At 47.4% G+C, this 5405-nt stretch overlaps 8 non-coding genes across 8 annotated transcripts; all 8 read right to left on the bottom strand.

The window, feature by feature from the left end:
• Window positions 1–2307: 2307 nt before the first annotated feature.
• trnam-cau lies at window positions 2308–2379 on the bottom strand. The gene has a single exon. It is a non-coding gene; the product is annotated as a tRNA-Met (tRNA).
• A 299-nt stretch (window positions 2380–2678) lies between these two features.
• Window positions 2679–2750, bottom strand: trnam-cau. The gene has a single exon. It is a non-coding gene; the product is annotated as a tRNA-Met (tRNA).
• A 1031-nt stretch (window positions 2751–3781) lies between these two features.
• Window positions 3782–3853, bottom strand: trnam-cau. Its single transcript has one exon. It is a non-coding gene; the product is annotated as a tRNA-Met (tRNA).
• Window positions 3854–4152: 299 nt separating this feature from the next.
• Window positions 4153–4224, bottom strand: trnam-cau. Its single transcript has one exon. It is a non-coding gene; the product is annotated as a tRNA-Met (tRNA).
• Window positions 4225–4512: 288 nt separating this feature from the next.
• On the bottom strand, window positions 4513–4584 carry trnam-cau. The gene has a single exon. It is a non-coding gene; the product is annotated as a tRNA-Met (tRNA).
• Window positions 4585–4872: 288 nt separating this feature from the next.
• On the bottom strand, window positions 4873–4944 carry trnam-cau. The gene has a single exon. It is a non-coding gene; the product is annotated as a tRNA-Met (tRNA).
• A 300-nt stretch (window positions 4945–5244) lies between these two features.
• Window positions 5245–5316, bottom strand: trnam-cau. The gene has a single exon. It is a non-coding gene; the product is annotated as a tRNA-Met (tRNA).
• A 6-nt stretch (window positions 5317–5322) lies between these two features.
• On the bottom strand, window positions 5323–5395 carry trnar-ccu. Its single transcript has one exon. It is a non-coding gene; the product is annotated as a tRNA-Arg (tRNA).
• Window positions 5396–5405: the final 10 nt, after the last annotated feature.

Genomic DNA, 5405 nt, shown 5'->3' with positions numbered 1-5405 from the left:
GTGTGGAAGAACCATACACAGCCACAACAGCCTGGCACCTCCTCCTCATGCTGGTCACCAGCCTGGTCACACAGAGCGGGTTTTCTCAGCGACTACCTCCAGAATTTGGGAGTGGAGAGGATGGAGTGGTCTGCTAGCAGTCCTGACCTCAACCCCATTGAACACTTGTGGGGTCAGCTTTGGTGTGTTAGTCGTGCCAGAGTGACCAACACAACCACATTGGCTGACTAGCAACAAATGCTGGTTGAAGAATGGGATGCCATCCCACAGCAGTGTGTGACCAGGCTGGTGACCAGCATGAGGAAGAGGTGCCAGGCCGTTGTGACTGTGTATGCTTCTTCCACACGCTACTCCCTTTCATGCCAGAAATGTTTAAAAAAAAGAAACAATACTGTTTAAATGAATGTCAAATATAAATCAACATATATTCATTGAAAACAGATACATTTTTGAAATGAATTGACAAAAATCTTGGAATGAATTTGTTTGTATGTATAATAAAGTCAATATTACAGCTGAGTCATTGTGATAATAAAATTAATATAAGAGTCATTAGTGATCCCTCCCTCTTATTGCCCTCGTAATTAAGAGCTGGTTATCTTGTACCAGCTTTGTGTGTTGTACAAATGAAATAAACACAGGGGAAGAGATCAAAGTTCATGAAAGTCCACTGCCTACATCCAGCAGTGTTTTTAAAAAGCATGTCGTAATGTAGGTTTTCAGTTACTGGCTGTGAAAACTGAGCTGGCTTCCCTATGTTTAAAACATTCAGAAAAAGACCTATGAAGAACATCAGAGGTAAAGAGCCTGTTTTTTTTCACTTTAATCAATAAACATAGAGGCTACATTCAGAGATTGAATGGGAGTTAATATCCCTTGCTCACTGGGAAAAGACAGTTACCTCCTGAGGATCAAACCTGAATACCTGTGTAGAAAGACACAAAAAGGAAAACACATGTTGTATGGTGTATCAAAGTTTCTGGGAAAAACAAAAACATAGCTACATGAGCTTTTCACAGTGAAGCGTCAGATCTGAGTGTGGAGTGTTTGAGATTTGAGCGAGAATGATCTGCTGTTGGATCCATGATCCAAGACTAAGAAGGCCTTATCCATTAGGCCAGTAATGGTGGAGAGACTAGAGAAGGACATTGACAGCAAACATGGATAGAGACATTACACTGCAAAACAATAAAAAACACAAGTAACGTGAGACAAAACCAGTGATGTAATGAGACAACAAGACAGGAGTAGTATTAGTTTTCGAATAATTATACACTGAATTATGCACACCAAACAAAATTAATCCAAGTAGAGACAGAAAAAATACAAAGTTACAAAGACAAAGTAACATCACAACATATACAGGAGTCCATGAAGAAAGGTAGATGTTATCCATCTCCTGCCAAACAATCCCAGGCAGTCTCACTGATGGCGTGATCTTTTGACAGGTGTGCCACGGCCAGCTCAGTTGGGACATTTTCAGAGCAGGCTAAAAGTACTTTATTCAGCCATATGCTTGTATTTCCTGGACTTCATTTGTTGGCTAAAAAGTAATTGACATTAGGGTAAAAACAGTACTTAACTGCCCTCTTACAAACGTGTGCTGCCTCTGGTTGTGGTTAGAATTGTATTCTGAAAATGTAATACTGTGATGTAATTTGGTCTTAGACAAAGTAAACCTCTGTTATGAGCAAAACCAAAGTATTTTGTTACCCTTAAACAGACGACATATGTTCAGGGAATGCATACATTTCCTGTGACTACAGAGACTTCACATGGTACCCCACTGCGTGATCCACAGCAACCCAGACCAAATTCAGTCTGGTTGGATTTTGCTTCAGAGTGACGACTAAGGTGGGTTTGGTCCGTGTGACTTTGTGCGCCATCAGTCAGATGGCAGGGTTGGACATGGCCTCACTGCGCGTAAAACTCTGATAGCAGAGGATGGTTTCGATCCATCGACCTCTGGGTTATGGGCCCAGCACGCTTCCTCTGCGCCACTCTGCTATGGGTCAGCCCATCTGGGACTCGAACCCACAATCCCTGGATTAGGAGGCCAGTGCCTTATCCATTGGGGTTGCCACATGCCAATAGCTTTCCATTTTGAAAAAAAATGGAAAATCAGCTGCATAATGATCCTTTTTTCGCTCTGTGGAAGCAAAATGCTTCATTGCTAACCAGACCAGTTTCAGTCTGGTTGGATTTTGCTTCAGGGTGACGACTAAGGTGGGTTTTGTCCGTGTGACTTTGTGTGCCATTGGTCAGATAGCGGCGGTGGACATGGCCTCACTGCGCGTAAAACTCTGATAGCAGAGGATGGTTTCGATCCATCGACCTCTGGGTTATGGGCCCAGCACGCTTCCGCTGCGCCACTCTGCTATGGGTCAGCTCACCTGGGACTCGAACCCGCAATCCCTGGATTAGGAGGCCAGTGCCTTATCCATTGGGGTTGCCACATGCCAATACCTTTCCATTTTGAAAAAAATGGAAAATCAGCTGCATAATGACCCTTTTTCTGCTCTGTGGAACCAAACTGATCCATTGCTAACCAGACCAGATTCAGTCTGGTTGGATTTTGCTTCAGAGTGACGACTAAGGTGGGTTTTGTCCGTGTGACTTTGTGTGCCATCGGTCAGATAGCGGCGGTGGACATAGCCTCACTGCGCGTAAAACTCTGATAGCAGAGGATGGTTTCGATCCATCGACCTCTGGGTTATGGGCCCAGCACGCTTCCGCTGCGCCACTCTGCTATGGGTCACCCCCCCTGGGACTCGAACCCGCAATCTCTGGCCTTTTCCAGGCACATGTGCCAATAACTTTCCATTTTGAAAAAAAATGGAAAAGCAGCTGCATAATGACCTTTTTTTTGCTCAGTGGAACCAAATTGATCCATTGCTAACCAGACCAGATTCAGTCTGGTTGGATTTTGCTGTTGAGCCTTCAGAGTGACGACTAATGTGGGTTTGGTCCGTGTGACTTTGTGCGCCATCAGTCAGATGGCGGGGTTGGACATGGCCTCACTGCGCGTAAAACTGTGATAGCAGAGGATGGTTTCGATCCATCGACCTCTGGGTTATGGGCCCAGCACGCTTCCTCTGCGCCACTCTGCTATGGGTCAGCTCACCTGGGACTCGAACCCACAATCCCTGGATTAGGAGGCCAGTGCCTTATCCATTGGGGTTGCCACATGCCAATAGCTTTCCATTTTGAAAAAAATTGAAAATCAGCTGCATAATGATCCTTTTTCCGCTCTGTGGAACCAAACTGATCCATTGCTAACCAGACCAGTTTCAGTCTGGTTGGATTTTGCTTCAGAGTGACGACTAAGGTGGGTTTTGTCCGTGTGACTTTGTGCGCCATCAGTCAGATGGCGGGGTTGGACATGGCCTCACTGCGCGTAAAACTCTGATAGCAGAGGATGGTTTCGATCCATCGACCTCTGGGTTATGGGCCCAGCACGCTTCCTCTGCGCCACTCTGCTATGGGTTAGCCCATCTGGGACTCGAACCCACAATCCCTGGATTAGGAGGCCAGTGCCTTATCCATTGGGGGTTGCCACATGCCAATAGCTTTCCATTTTGAAAAAAATTGAAAATCAGCTGCATAATGATCCTTTTTCCGCTCTGTGGAAGCAAACTGATCCATTGCTAACCAGACCAGTTTCAGTCTGGTTGGATTTTGCTTCAGAGTGACGACTAAGGTGGGTTTTGTCCGTGTGACTTTGTGCGCCATCGGTCAGATAGCGGCGGTGGACATGGCCTCACTGCGCGTAAAACTCTGATAGCAGAGGATGGTTTCGATCCATCGACCTCTGGGTTATGGGCCCAGCACGCTTCCGCTGCGCCACTCTGCTATGGGTCAGCTCACCTGGGACTCGAACCCGCAATCCCTGGATTAGGAGGCCAGTGCCTTATCCATTGGGGTTGCCACATGCCAATACCTTTCCATTTTGAAAAAAATGGAAAATCAGCTGCATAATGACCCTTTTTCTGCTCTGTGGAACCAAACTGATCCATTGCTAACCAGACCAGATTCAGTCTGGTTGGATTTTGCTTCAGAGTGACGACTAAGGTGGGTTTTGTCCGTGTGACTTTGTGCACCATCGGTCAGATAGCGGCGGTGGACATGGCCTCACTGCGCGTAAAACTCTGATAGCAGAGGATGGTTTCGATCCATCGACCTCTGGGTTATGGGCCCAGCACGCTTCCGCTGCGCCACTCTGCTATGGGTCACCCCACCTGGGACTCGAACCCGCAATCTCTGGCCTTATCCAGGCACATGTGCCAATAACTTTCCATTTTGAAAAAAAATGGAAAAGCAGCTGCATAATGACCTTTTTTTTGCTCAGTGGAACCAAATTGATCCATTGCTAACCAGACCAGATTCAGTCTGGTTGGACTTCGCTGTTGAGCCTTCAGAGTGACGACTAAGGTGGGTTTGGTCCGTGTGACTTTGTGCGCCATCGGTCAGATGGCGGGGGTGGACATGGCCTCACTGCGCGTAAAACTCTGATAGCAGAGGATGGTTTCGATCCATCGACCTCTGGGTTATGGGCCCAGCACGCTTCCGCTGCGCCACTCTGCTATGGGTCACTCCACCTGGGACTCGAACCCACAATCTCTGGCCTTATCCAGGCACATGTGCCAATAACTTTCCATTTTGAAAAAAAATGAAAAAGCAGCTGCATAATGACCTTTGTTTTGCTCAGTGGAACCAAATTGATCCATTGCTAACCAGACCAGATTCAGTCTGGTTGGATTTTGCTGTTGAGCCTTCAGAGTGACGACTAATGTGGGTTTGGTCCGTGTGACTTTGTGCGCCATCAGTCAGATGGCGGGGTTGGACATGGCCTCACTGCGCGTAAAACTCTGATAGCAGAGGATGGTTTCGATCCATCGACCTCTGGGTTATGGGCCCAGCACGCTTCCGCTGCGCCACTCTGCTATGGGTCAGCTCACCTGGGACTCGAACCCACAATCCCTGGATTAGGAGGCCAGTGCCTTATCCATTGGGGTTGCCACATGCCAATAGCTTTCCATTTTGAAAAAAAATGGAAAATCAGCTGCATAATGATCCTTTTTTCGCTCTGTGGAAGCAAAATGCTTCATTGCTAACCAGACCAGTTTCAGTCTGGTTGGATTTTGCTTCAGAGTGACGACTAAGGTGGGTTTTGTCCGTGTGACTTTGTGCGCCATCGGTCAGATAGCGGCGGTGGACATGGCCTCACTGCGCGTAAAACTCTGATAGCAGAGGATGGTTTCGATCCATCGACCTCTGGGTTATGGGCCCAGCACGCTTCCGCTGCGCCACTCTGCTATCATTCACCCCAGATGGGACTCGAACCCACAATCCCTGGCTTAGGAGGCCAGTGCCTTATCCATTAGGCCACTGGGGCTGCACACTTC

The sequence above is a fragment of the Acanthopagrus latus genome, chromosome 7 (genome assembly GCF_904848185.1).
Source record: "Acanthopagrus latus isolate v.2019 chromosome 7, fAcaLat1.1, whole genome shotgun sequence".
NCBI classification, from domain to species: Eukaryota; Metazoa; Chordata; class Actinopteri; order Spariformes; family Sparidae; genus Acanthopagrus; species Acanthopagrus latus.
The sequence above is the reverse complement of the archived record's forward strand: the minus strand, read 5'-3'. Positions and strand labels throughout refer to the sequence as shown.